This window comes from Gorilla gorilla, chromosome 5 (genome assembly GCF_029281585.2).
Source record: "Gorilla gorilla gorilla isolate KB3781 chromosome 5, NHGRI_mGorGor1-v2.1_pri, whole genome shotgun sequence".
In the NCBI taxonomy this organism is placed as follows: Eukaryota; Metazoa; Chordata; class Mammalia; order Primates; family Hominidae; genus Gorilla; species Gorilla gorilla.
In genome coordinates this window covers 179255584-179269325 of record NC_073229.2, presented here as the reverse complement: position 1 = coordinate 179269325, position 13742 = coordinate 179255584, and the positions used below count along the sequence as shown (strand labels likewise).

General features: G+C 41.3%; 1 protein-coding gene across 2 annotated transcripts in view; it reads right to left on the bottom strand.

Moving 5' to 3' along the window:
* Positions 1 to 13742, bottom strand: part of TIAM2 (TIAM Rac1 associated GEF 2) — a 268214-nt gene that overhangs the window by 160935 nt on the left and 93537 nt on the right. For both annotated transcript variants that reach the window (XM_055391088.2, XM_055391086.2), the window contains exon 2: positions 8868 to 8958. The gene's annotated coding sequence lies outside the window, so the exon portion shown is untranslated. The remainder of the gene's footprint in view (positions 1 to 8867; positions 8959 to 13742) is intronic.

Sequence of the window (13742 nt, the reverse complement as noted above, 5' to 3'; positions counted from 1 at the left end):
TATACACACACACACACACACACACACACACACACACACACACATATATACACATATAGATGAGAGAGAGAGAGACATGGAGTTTTGCTCTTGTTGCCCAGGCTGGAGTGCAGTGGCACAATCTTGGCTCACCACAACCTCCGACTCCCGGGTTCAAGCAATCCTCCTGCCTCAGCCTCCCAAGTAGCTGGGATTACAGGCATGTGCCACCACGCCCGACTTATTTTGTATTTTTAGTAGAGATGGAGTTTCTCCATGTTGGTCAGGCTGGTCTCAAACTCCTGACCTCAGGTGATCAGCCCGCCTCGGCCTCCCAAAGTGCTGGGATTACAGGCGTGAGCCACTGCACCCAGCCTTATGGTACATTTATAAACTCCAAGTGTTACTTCCATAACAAGCAAGCTCCAATAATATCACCAAATGACCAATTAATTACTTTCGCAAGAGTGCAAATATTAAGTGACATAAAAATGTGGATTTAAAACTAATTCTTCATAAAAGTTGTTCTTTTCCATTTTTACCACTTTTATTCAACATAGTACTGGAAATCCTGGCCAGGGCAATTAGGCAAGAGAAAGAAATAAAAAGCATCCAAATTGGAAAGGAAGAAGTCAAATTACCCTTTTGTTCAAAGTAGCCTTTGTTCACACATGACATGGTTTTATATTTAGAAAAATCTAGACTCCACCAAAAACTGTTGGAACTGATAAATGAATCCAGCAAAATTGCAGGATACAAAATAAACATACAAAATCAGTAGCATTTATATATGCCAACAGCGAACAATATGAAAATGAAATCAAGTAGGCAATCCCATTTACAATAGCTACAACGAATGTAAAATATCTAGGAAGCCATTTAACCAAAGAAGTAAAAGATCCATGCAATAAAAACTATAACACGCTGATAAAATAAACCAAAGAGGACACATTAGAAAATGGAAAGATATTCCATGCTCACGGCTTGGAAGAATTAATATTGTTAAAATGGCAATACTACTCAAAGCAATTTACAGATTCAATGCAATCCCTATCAAAATACCAATGACATTCCTCACAAAAATAGGAAAAAAAAGTGTTCTAAACTTTATGTAAAACCACAAAAGACCCTGAATAGCCAAAGGTATAGATCAATAAGAACAAAGTTGGAGGCATCAAACTATACCTGACTTCAAAATTGACTGCAAAGCTCTAACAACCAAATGAGCACGGTACTGGCTTAAGAAAGAAAGAAAAACAAAAAACACATACACCAGTAGAACAGAACAGAGAATCCAGATATAAATCCACACATTTATAACCAACTCATCTTTGACAAAGGCACCAAGAATATACAATGGGGAAAGGACAGTCTCTTCAATAAATGGTGCTGGGAAAACTGTTAACTATAGGCAGAAGAATAAAATTAGACTCCATCTCTCACTATACACAATAAATCAAGTCAAAACAGATTAAAGACTTAAATCTAAGACCTGAAAATATGAAACGGCCAGAAGAAAACATTTGGGAAATGCTCCAGGACATTGGTCTGGGCGATGATTTTCTGTCTAAGACCTCAAAAGCACAGGCATCAAAGCAGAAATCGATACATGGAATTACATCAAGCTAAAAAGCTCCTGCAGGCTAGGCATGGTGGCTCACACCTGTAATCCCAGCACTTTGGGGGGCCGAGGCAGGAGGATCGCTTGAGGCCAGGTGTGTGAGGCCAGCCTGGGCAACAGAACGGGACCTCTCTCTACAAAAAATTTAAAAAGTGGCTAGCTATGATGGTGAGTGCCTGTATTCCCAGCTACTCAGGAGACTGAAATGGGAGGATGGCTTGAGCCCAGGAGTTTGAGGCTGCAGTGAGCTGTGATTGCACCAATGCACTCCAGTCAGGGTGACAGAAGAAGACCCTGTTTCAAAAAAATAAAAATAAAAAGCTCTGCACACAAAAGGGAACAATCAACAAGCTAAAGAGACAACCCACAAAATGGGAGAAAATATCTGCAAACTACCTGTCTGACAAGGGATTAGTAACCATGATATATAAAGAGCTCAAACAACTCAATAGCAAAAAACAAATAATTCAATTAAAAATGGGCAAAAGATCTGAATTGATATTTCTCAAAGGAAGACATACAAATGGCCAACAGGTACATGAAAAAATGCTCAGCATCACTAATCATCAGAGAAATGCAAATCAAAACTACAATGAGATATCATCTCACCCCAGTGAAAATGGCTTTTATAAAAATGACAGGCAATGACAGATGCTAGAGAGGATGTAGAGAAAGGGAAACCCTTGTACACTCTTGGAAGGAATGTGAATTAGTACAATCACATGGAGAACAGTTTGGAGTTTCCTCAAAAAACTAAAAATAGAACTACCATGTGATCCAGCAATCCCACTAGTGGGTATAGATCCAAAAGAAAGAAAACCAATATATCAAAGAGGTAGTTGCACTCCCATGTTTATTACTGCACTATTCACAACAGCCAAAATATATCAACCTAAGTACCCATCAAGAGATGAATGGGTCAAGAAAATGTGGTATATATACATAATGGATTATTATTCAGCCATAAAAAGAATGAAATCCTGTCATTTGCAGCAATGTGGGTGAAACTGGAGGTCATCAAGTGAAATAAGCCAAAGCACAGAAAGGCAAACATCACATGTTCTCACTTACATGTGGGAGATTAAAAAAAAAAAAAAAAGTAAGTCTAATGAAAGTAGAGAGTAGATTGGTGGTTGCCAGAGGCTGGGAAGGGTAGGAAGGAATGGATGAAGACAGGTTGATTAATGGGTTCAAATATACTGTTTGATAGAAGAAATAAAACCTAGTGTTAGATCAGTAGAGTGACTCTAGTTTACAATAATGTATTATAAGTTCCAAACAAGCTATAAAAGAATAGTTCTAATGTTTCTAACATGAAGAAAACACAAATATTTAAGGTAATGGGTATCCCAATTACACTGATTTGATCTTTACAAATTATATGAACGTGCTAAATTACCATTCATACCCCAGAACTATGTACATCAATTATGCATCATTTCAAAATCATTTTTAAAAAGTTTTTCTTTAAAGTGACCTTTTTCTGTAGGTCATTATATCCAAATTAAATACACCTTAACAAACAGCAACGAATGATAATGTACAAAATCCTAAGTTTTGAAATTAAATAGAATGCTTTACAAAGAGTAACGGATAATACTTTTATGTAAATGATAACATCTGTATTATTATGCTACCCAAAAAGAAACCTACACAATGAGTTTTGGCTAAGGTAAAACAAAGTTTTTGGTAGAAAAAAAATCCTTCAGGAAATATGCTTGTAAAATCCCGGCTTATAAATACTAGCTACTGGGTACATCTGTTTACAACATTTTTGAAGGTTATATTGGAACATTGAAGAAAGTGCGAGTAATCTGCCCAGATCTAATTGTAGTTAAAGTTATAATGTTATATTCAGCCTCTCAGTCAACTCATAATATTTTCTCTTTATGGACTGAAGTAAAATTGTTCAAGCTGGAAGATTCCTAATAAGTTTAATTCAGAGAATAATTGAATTTGAGTTCCAAAGAGACCAGAGAGGTCATCTATCTGGCCCAACCTTCCCTCTAATTTAGGAATCTCCTACAGCATCCTGACAGATGGGGCCACTCTCATTTACCTAAATACATTGAGTGATGGAAAGTTCACAGATCTGTTAGGGGGCACATTCCATCGGTAAATAACCAGTTGATAGATGAGAACTCCTTCCAGCAACTTTAAATCAGTCATTCTAAAAATTCCACTAATCAGTCTTTCCATCATTATCAACACACATCCTACTCTCTTCCACCCAACCACCCTACAAAAAACTGAAGTTAATTACCATGGATCTTCCCTGCTCTCTCTCCAGCCAAGTTCTTCACAGTGAAGCCAGAATCACTCTCATAAAGCAACACAAAGCCAGATTCTGTTCGTACTAAACATCAAAATTCACAAAGAACAGAGTCCTAAAACTTCAATCTGTGCCTTAATAGGCATTGAGCCCACTCTCTCGGTTATATCACTCGGAGTCAACGAGGTTACAGGCTCCATCTGTTTGGGGCCATGAAGTCTAGGGAGGACTGGGGATCCACTGGAAAAAGCAGAATGGAACTTAGTTCCATAGATCACAGACATGTGCAAATTACACATTGTCCCCATTTCACCAAGCCAGGAGGCCACAGTGGATGTTAGGGAAGGCAAAAAAGATATGCTGCCAGGCAACTCCTTCTCCATGCCCATTGAGAACTGAAAAAGAGGGAAGAAATGAGTCACATCTGAAGACAGAGGGAAAATTTAACTGTCCAGATTAGGGGTCACACTCAGATACCTTCAGAGCTATTTAAATGTATGAGCGAAGCCAGGCACGGTGGCTCATGCCTGTAATCCCAGCACTTTGGGAGGCTGACGCGGGCGGATCACTTGAGCTCAGGAATTCAAGACCAGCCTGGGCAACATAGTGAAACCTCATCTCTACAAAAAAAAAAAAAAAGCCACAGATATAGCTAGGTATGGTGGGACATGCCTATAATCCCAGCTGCTCAGGAGGCTGAGGTGGGCAGATTGCTTGGGTCCAGGAGTTTGAAGCTGCAGTGAGCTGAGATAGCGCCACTGCATCCCAGCCTGGGTAACAGTGAGACCCTGTCTCAAAAAAAAAAAAAAAAAAAGTCTGAGTGAAGCAGGCCTGACTGAGTCATGCAGTCTAAAGACACAGAAACCACTTGTTTGCAAGTTAGACTTCTACAAGTATACTTCGGCATACATCCAAAATATACCCTCTTCTATTTTTTTTCTTGAAGTTTGAAACTATGAAAATATCTTTAGTTTTTCCACTACTACTATGGACATTGAAAAAATAACTGTTTCAGTTTTCTCCTAATTCTACTAAAAGAAAACAACTTAAGTAAATGAAAAATGACAACTGACATTTGATGACGGGAAGACTGTGTGGAGTGGTGGGGACTGTGGCACACCAGCTGACGCATGACCCAACCAAAAGGCCACCAACTACACAGCTTCAGCTATCCACTGCCAGCCGAGAAGGTAGAACCCAATGTTGCCAGATAATCCCACATTTTGAAGAAACACTAAAAATTTGGCTTTTTTGTAAAATTCTTAGTTTTTAAACGCAGGCAATCAATTTAAATTTAGTTAACACAGTGATCAGGGATACATTTTCTAGGCCAAACAAAGGTTATCCACAGCCCAGAATGAGCCCAAAACTCACCAGTTTGCAGCCTCTGCTGCAAATGACAAAATACAAACACAAAAATTTTCAATCCTAAAAAACATTTTAAATTAAAACAATAAGCAGTCCCAACTCCCTGACTTCAGAAGGCTAAATCCTAGGTTTCTGGGGGCACACAACAAACTTGGCCTAGGAAAGCAGATAATCAGGCATGAATTTAGAAAGGGGGCCACTGACATACAAGCATTGAAAAGTTTGGCCGCAGAGGCCATGTCGTCTGCCTTCCTGGTGCCTGGAGGAATCCTCTCTACAGAGCTCTTGATCTGCAGCCAACCAGTCATCAGACACCACATCCGGCCCTGAGACGCTCATTATTGCAAAGAGGCACCATCTCATCTTTCCACAGCTCTATAGGAAAGTCTTCCTCACGTGAAACCCAAAGTGGCCTTTCACTACTGATACCTGCCGGTCCTAGTGCTTCCTGCAGAGGCAGATCAGACACAGCATCCCTGCTTCCCCTTACACATGACATCTGCTCAGACACTTCAAGGTCGGAATTGGGTTCCCTGCTAAGCTTACCACTTGCTAAGCTAAGCCCACTCCCTTCATCATTATGTACAGGACGCCATTTCCACACCTTCCCCAATGGCAATCACCTTCCTCTTGCTATCATCTTCCATCTACGGTCTGGAGAAAGGGAAAGAAGGACACTCAGGATTATTAAGCACCTACACTGTGAGGTAGGCACCATGCCAGGAGCGTGACATTCATTTTCATGTTTAATTCTCACAGCAATCCTCTTTGAACTGTATTATTATCATTATTTTACAGATGAGGAAACTAAGGCCAAGCAAAGTTTAGCAATTTACTGAAGGCCACAAAACAAGCACAACTGGAAAACTCAAACCAGGTCTGTCTGATACCAAAAAGACAACTATATTGTTATACACACAGAAAATGGCATGTTTGCAAACAGTTTTATTGTCAGTGTTACTTATTAAAAGTATAACTTATTATAAGCAAGTCTATTCTTTCTGGTGATCTCATGAATGGACTGCTGTTTTCAATGCAAAACAAATTCTCCATGCAAACAAAACAAATTTCAAACTTGTGTTACCATTTAATGACCAGTACCCAAATATATATATATATATATATATATATATATATATAATTTATTTTTTTGAGACAGAGTTTCATTCTTGTTGCCCAGGCTGGAGTGCAATGGTGCGATCTCAGCTCACCACAACCTCTTCCTCCCAGGTTCAAGTGATTCTCCTGCCTCAGCCTCCCAAGTAGCTGGGATTACAGACATGCACTACCACGCCTGGCTAATTTTGTATTTTTAGTAGAGACGGGGTTTCTCCATGTTGATCAGACTGGTCTTGAACTCCCGACCTCAGGTGATCCGCCTGCCTCAGCCTCCCAAAGTGCTGGGATTACAGGCATGAGCAAATATATTATTTTTAAACCTAATTTGTATATTGAATATATAAAAATCTGAGTATATACTAAATAAAACAGCAGAAATTTATATAACCCCTATACTCACATACTTAATCATAATCATTCTTCAAGGAAAATTTTATTACCCCCATTTTACATAAGAAGAAAGTGAAGCATCAAGAGGTTAAATAACTTACCCAGCTTGCATGGTGGCTCATGCCTGTAATCCCAGCACTTTGGGAGGCTGAGGCGGGCAGATCACTTGAGCCCAGGAGATTGAGACCAGCCTGAGCAACATAGCAAGACCTCGTCTCTACAAATTACAAAAAAAACTAGCCGGGCCCAGTGGCGTGGGCCTGTGGTCCCAGCTACTCAGGAGGCTGAGGTGGGAGGATTGCTTGATCCTGGGTGGGATTACGCCTGTAATCCCAGCACTTTGGGAGGCTGAGGCGGGCGGATCACTTGAGCCCAGGAGATTGAGACCAGCCTGAGCAACATAGCAAGACCTCGTCTCTACAAATTATAAAAAAAACTAGCTGGGCCCAGTGGCGTGGGCCTGTGGTCCCAGCTACTCAGGAGGCTGAGGTGGGAGGACTGCTTGATCCCGGGTGGTCGAGGTTGCAGTTAGCCAAGATCACGTCACTGCATTCCAGCCTGGGCAACAGAGCGAGTCGCTGTCTCAAAAAAATAGCAATAATAACCTACTCCAGGTCACTAGCAAGAAAATGTCAGAGACAGGAATCAAAGAACTCAGGCAGTCTGACTCTAAATAACTGTAGACCTTAGGCTTTCCAAATAGTGTATTTCAGCAGTAGTTTTGAACATCGTTAAAGCATAAACACCTCTCCAAGGCTAATTAGATACTACTTTTGGATATTCCAATGTAGATGATAAAAAAAAGAAAAAGGTCAACACAAAGCTTACCAAAATTAGGATCAAAATTTCTAGCTTTAATATGTATTATATTTATAAATAAACCCAGAGATATTAGACAACTTCCTGTTTGCATGTAATCTAATGTTAAATTTGATCATAATGTGAGGGAGGAATGCACATTTCAAAAAAATGTTTAAACAGACAAACCTTTTAAATATCCTCCAGTGTGAATAAGTATCTCACCATGTGACATTGAGCAATTTACACAATGAGCCTCATTTAACCGTTCAACTCATACATTCAGACAAAACACATCTGCTGTGCAACAGACCCTGTTGTGGGCTCTGGAGACAGGTGAGGAACCGGGCAGAGAAGGTTCCTGCCCTTGTGGAGCTTCTGCTCTAAGGAAGGCAGAGACAGACAACAAGCCGATACATAAATATGCAAAGGAGAAAACGATCAGTGAGGGACAAGGACTTTGCAGGGAACTAAGAGAGCGTGGCGTGGTAGCAGTGGCTGGGTGTCCTTCAGATTGGGTGGTCAGCGTCCTTCAGAGGGAGTACTTTGAGCTGAAACCCAAAAAGCATGAAGCAATCAGCCAAGAAAAGCTGGGGCAATCTAAATCAAACAGCAGAAGGTTATGCCTGGGAAGGTTATGTTTATTTGAGCGTGCTTCAGCTAAGCACGCACGAACTCCAGACATGACAAACAGTCCGGGGAACTACCTGCCACCATTTCAAACGCCGCTGGGGAACTGTTCAGCTTTCCTGCTTTAGTACTTAACCTGCGACACCAACACATCCAATTAGTAAAACACCTCAGTCGGAATGAAACAGCCTTAAGGTCACAGTTGGAATCTGACCTTTCCTCAGTGGCTTCCTAAAATCCACGTCCCCTGAGCTTACCTGATCTTACAACTGCAATTAGAAATTATATGCTCTCTGCGTTCTCAAGCAGGAGGTCCTATTCGGTCTGGAGTTTAAGTGTGTGCTCTATCAGTATGTGGCACATAAAAGGACGGAAACTAAAGCTTCCCAGGCTGCATCCTCTCCACCTAAGGTCCCAGAGAGGCCTGGCATACCCATTTTCCACACTGAGTGGACCATCCAGCATATCCAATTAAAGTGCTTTTGTAATAATCTACTGAGCTCTGGAGCCCTGTTGCTTGCAGGAACCTCAATTATCAGCATTCAGCAAACCTGCTTTGGCTTTCCCCACTCAACTTCTCATACAAAGTGCAATTAACAGAGCTACGTGAGAATGTGGTGATTAAGCAAAGAAATACAGACTGACATATACTTTTAAAGCCTTTGAGATATACAAGTGCCTCAAACTTACCCACAGAGGAATGTGGAGGACACTTAGTGTAATCATTCATTCATCCAGAATGAGCTGGCTGAAGGTATCCTTGTCATTCATACACAGAGCCCTGGCAAAATAAAACAAAAACACAGAGGCAGTGAGAAATAATTTTTCAAATTCAGATTGTTATAATTGAAGCTCAGTTTCTCAGCATTCTGTTGTATCTTGGGCTTGATACAAGAAGGAAGAATCTGAAAGAGAAATCAAGAGTTAAGTGATTAACTATAAAGGAAAAAAGGTCTTCCCACATCCTAATTGGAGAAGCAGATTTACTGTAGATTTACTGCTTCATTTCATAATGTCATGACTGAACCATTTGAAGATAGAATGGATGGAGGGAGGGGAGAGAGAAATAAATATAGATGATAAGTTAGACAGGAGATGGATAGATGGATGGATGGACAGACAGACTGACGGACGGACAGATGGATGGATGGATGATTGACAGACAGAGCAAGCCTACTGTGACCAAGCCACTACTCCAGATGCTAGAAGCAGTGAATAAGAGAGAAAATCTCGCTCTCACTGAGCTCCATTCAAGTGGAAATACACAGTTCAATAAATAAATAACAAAAATATCCTAGAGTGATACAGGCAATGCAGAGTCAATAGGGCAATGAGACAGTGAGTGACAAGTGGCTAAATTAAATTGGAAGATTAGGAATTGGCTCTCTGAAATGACAACTAGCCTGAAATCTGAATGGTATTTGAACTTAGGGAAATAATCCCCCAGGCAGAGGGATCAGCTAAGAAACACCATGTCTTGAGCCATTGTTACGGATTCTGGAGCAGAACTCAACTGGGTAGTGCCAAAGGATCAGAATTTCATAACTTATTAAACAGATGAGGCCAGGCACGGTGGCTCATGTCTATAATCCCAGCACTTTGGGAGGCCAAGGTGGGCGGATCACTTGAGGTCAGGAGTTTGAGACCACTCTGGCCAATACGGTGAAACCCCGTCTCTACTAAAAACACAAAAATTAGCTGGATGTGGTGGCTCACACCTGTAGTCCCCACTACTTGGGAGGCTGAGGCAGGAGAATTGGAGGCAGAGGTTGCAATGAGCTGAGATAGCGCCACTGCACTTCAGCCTGGGTGACAGAGAGACTCCATCCCCCCACACCCCCACCCCCCCCAAAAAAACAGGTGGTTTCTGGATCCTCTCCTATTATGGAGAATAATACTTTCTTCCTGTATTTGATATGCTACCACCTGGTTATATATTAAAATTCATGGTCCATTAGTCAACACATCAGAAAGTACCTCTTTTTTTCATTGTTTAAAATGTGAAACAGACTGCTTTCACAGTGAGACTTACCTTTTTAGAAGGCATGATATTAACTCTGTGATGTACACAAGATACTGTATTATGGCAATAACCATGTGTCCTTAACCCAGAATGCAGTCCTTGATAAAGAATGCAGACTTTAGGGCAGGGATGTCCAATCTTTTGGCTTCCCTGAGTCACACTGGAAGAGAAACTGTCCTGGGTGCCATCTAAAATACAGCAACACTAATGATAGCTGATGAGCTTTTAAAAAAAATCGCAAAAAAGGTCTAATAATGTTTAAAGAAATTTTACGAATTTGTGTTGGGCTGCATTCAAAGCCATCCTGGGCCGCAGGTGGCCCACAGGCCATGGGTTGGACAAGCTTGCCTTAGAGCAAGGGGACTGAGATTGGAGTTCAAACCCCAGCCACTCCATGACCACCTCAGTGAGCTCAGCCCAGTTATTTAGATTGTCTGAGCCTCTGGTTTCTTCAACTATAAAATGGAATATGATCTACACTACAGGGTTATTCTAACTAAGTGTTTAATGAAATAATGCACATAAAATACTTAATAAATTACTTGAAACATGTGACATACTCAAAGTAGCAAAAAACCACAACTAGACTTTCACTGTAAATGGTCACTATTGAGAAAGGTTTGACTATCACAATGACTCATGCTATAGAAATACACCTATACCGGGGCCGGGTGCGGTGGCTCACGCCTGTAATCCCAGCACTTTGGGAGGCCGAGGTGGGCGGATCACCTGAGGTCGTGAGTTTGAGACCAGCCTGGCCAACATGGAGAAACCCCGTCTCTACTAAAAATATAAAACATTAGCCGGGCGTGGTGGCGCATGCCTGTAATCCCAGCTACTCCGGAGGCTGAGGCAGAAGAATCACTTGTACCTGGGAGGCAGAGGTTGCAGTGAACGAGATCATGCCATTGCACTCCAGACTGGGCAACAAGAGCAAAACTACATCTCAAAAAAGAAAAGAAAGAAAGAAAAAGAAAAAGAAATACACCTATACAAACTGGCATACTAAAAAGAACAGTTTTCATTTATAGGATATCAGGATTGGGATATCAGGATTGGGATGGACCCATTTCCCTCATTCTACAGGTGAGAATTTAAAACTCAAAGAGGTAGTGTGATTTGACCAAGGCAACATAATTAGTTCAGAGAACATTTTCGGAAATTTGTTATATCTGGTCAAGAACGCCTACCTTATAGAATACATTCCATATTTACTTAAAACTTTTAAATTCACTTTGTCATTAACCCAGTATGGACAAATTTTTTATTTGCTTTATTTTATTTATTTCATTTTTTGAGATGGAGTCTCACTCTGTCACCCAGGCTGGAGTGTAATGGCGCGATCTCAGCTCACTGCAACCTCCGCCTCCCGAGTTCAAGCAATTCTCCTGCCTCAGCCTCCTAAGCAGCTGGAATTACAGGCACCCACCACCATGCCTGGCTAATTTTTGTATTTGTAGTAGAGACAGGGTTTCACCATGTTGGCCAGGCTGGTCTCGAACTCCTGAGCTCAAGTGATCCACCTGCGTCAGCCTCCCAAAGTGCTGGAATTACAGGCGTGAGCCACTGCACCCAGCCGAAAAAAATATTTTCAAATGATAAGAAAAGAATACTGAATCAAGCTTCACTAGACTCTGTCTAAATACATCATACTGACAATCTTTAAAAACCAAGACTTGTAATATTTTACTGATGGCCTCATAAATGATTTACTAACTGAAAACTATAAAATATAAGATCTGTCATATTTTAATGTTTCCAATGATAATAATGTTGGATCTCAAGCATCTGTTACATAACAGAACTTTCCACATGTTCATTCCAAATACCATGTGATTTCATGTTTTTTGGTTTCTTTGCCTTTGCATATACTGTTCTCTACAGGGAACACATCCCTGGAGAACTCCTAATTGCCCCTCAAGACCCAGCTTAAGTGTCTCTTCCTCTGATCACCTACCTTCATACCCCGAACCTCACAGGGTTATTGCTCCCTCCTTCACCTCACCACTCTTTCTGATATAGGCAATTGCCTCGCAATTATTTCTTTTTCACTCATTTGTCTCCTTTACTAGAACTCACTTATCTTTCCCCTTTACTAGAACTGCTTTGAAAGTGAAGTACTTCGTTTCCCTGGTGCCTGACACAATCCCTTACTCATGGGTGCTTAATAAATGTGTTCATGGAATAACTGATTCATCAAATTGCTAATACAACGTGATTAAGATGTGGCTTGGCTTGCTTTTCCATCATATCGCCATAACTTGAGTTAAAGAGGAAGCTGCAGCTTAACTACTGGTCATTTTGGTGGTTTTTGTTGGGTTTTGTTTTTTTCCAAGATGGAGCCTCACTCTGTTGCCCAGGCTGGAGTGCAGTGGCGCGATCTCAGCTCACTGCAACCTCTGCCTCCCAGGTTCAAGCAATTCTCCTGCCTCAGACTCCTGAGTAGCTGGGATTACAGGTGGATGCCATCACACTTGTCTAATTTTCATATTTTTAGTAGAGATGGGGTTTTGCCATGTTGGTCAGGCTGGTCTCGAACTCCTGACCTCAGGTGATCCACCCGCCTCAGCCTTCCAAAGTGCTGGGATTACAGGTGTAAGTCGCCGCACCCGGCCAACTATAGGTCATTTTGGATGGAAATGATTTTAAGCAGGATTATAGAATATTTAAGCTTAGAGCACATTGACTTCATCCCTGTTCACTTTGCAGATGAAGAAAGTGAAGTCCAGTAAAGATCAAGTAGACCTCTCATGCAGACAGCGGGAAAGAGCTAAGACTAGAACTCAGATCTCCAAACAGCTACAACAGCTCTGTTTCCAGCAATGACAAGTTACTCGTTCCAAGAATGCTCTTCCTTGGATCTCAGCGCCTTCCTCAGGACCCTCTCTGCTTTCCTCATGTGCTCCAGTGCCATGTGAACAATGAAGCTTCATTGAGCCGGACTGCAATCCAGCAAGTGGCTATTCTTTCAACAGTGGAGACTGGGCTTCGCTGCCAGGGAAAGTCCCATTTTAAGGGCGAATTTGCAGTGGGCCGGGACTGCAATATCTTGTGACCACAGAAAGATCAAACAGGGCACCTTGAGTATGTGAGTCTATGAGATCCAAGGTGGTGCTAGGTAAAGTATATCTATAATAAAACTCAAGCAATGCTATGCTTTTGCTTACACAAAGAGTGCTTGTATCTCTCACAGCACATAGGTGCCACGTGTGGACAGAGTCATCAATCAAGATTGATGGCTCATGCTTTTATCAGCATGAAAACCAGCCAGTCCCACAGCCTTGGAGCTGCCTGTTTGCACCATGACATCAGTGTAATTTTAATTTAACATGAACACACCTTACATTCTTTTCCCTTGAGCTTTGTGATGAAAAGTGGTTTTATTTTTACAGTGCTAGGGATTCTGCCCCATGTCCTACTCGAAAGCTGAATATAATCCAGACCTTCAACTACATCACAAAGTTTTGGTTTTTTTTTTAATGGCCACATCTAAGAAATACTACACGATTAGTCAATCTAGAAGCCTACTGCCAAGGACTGGG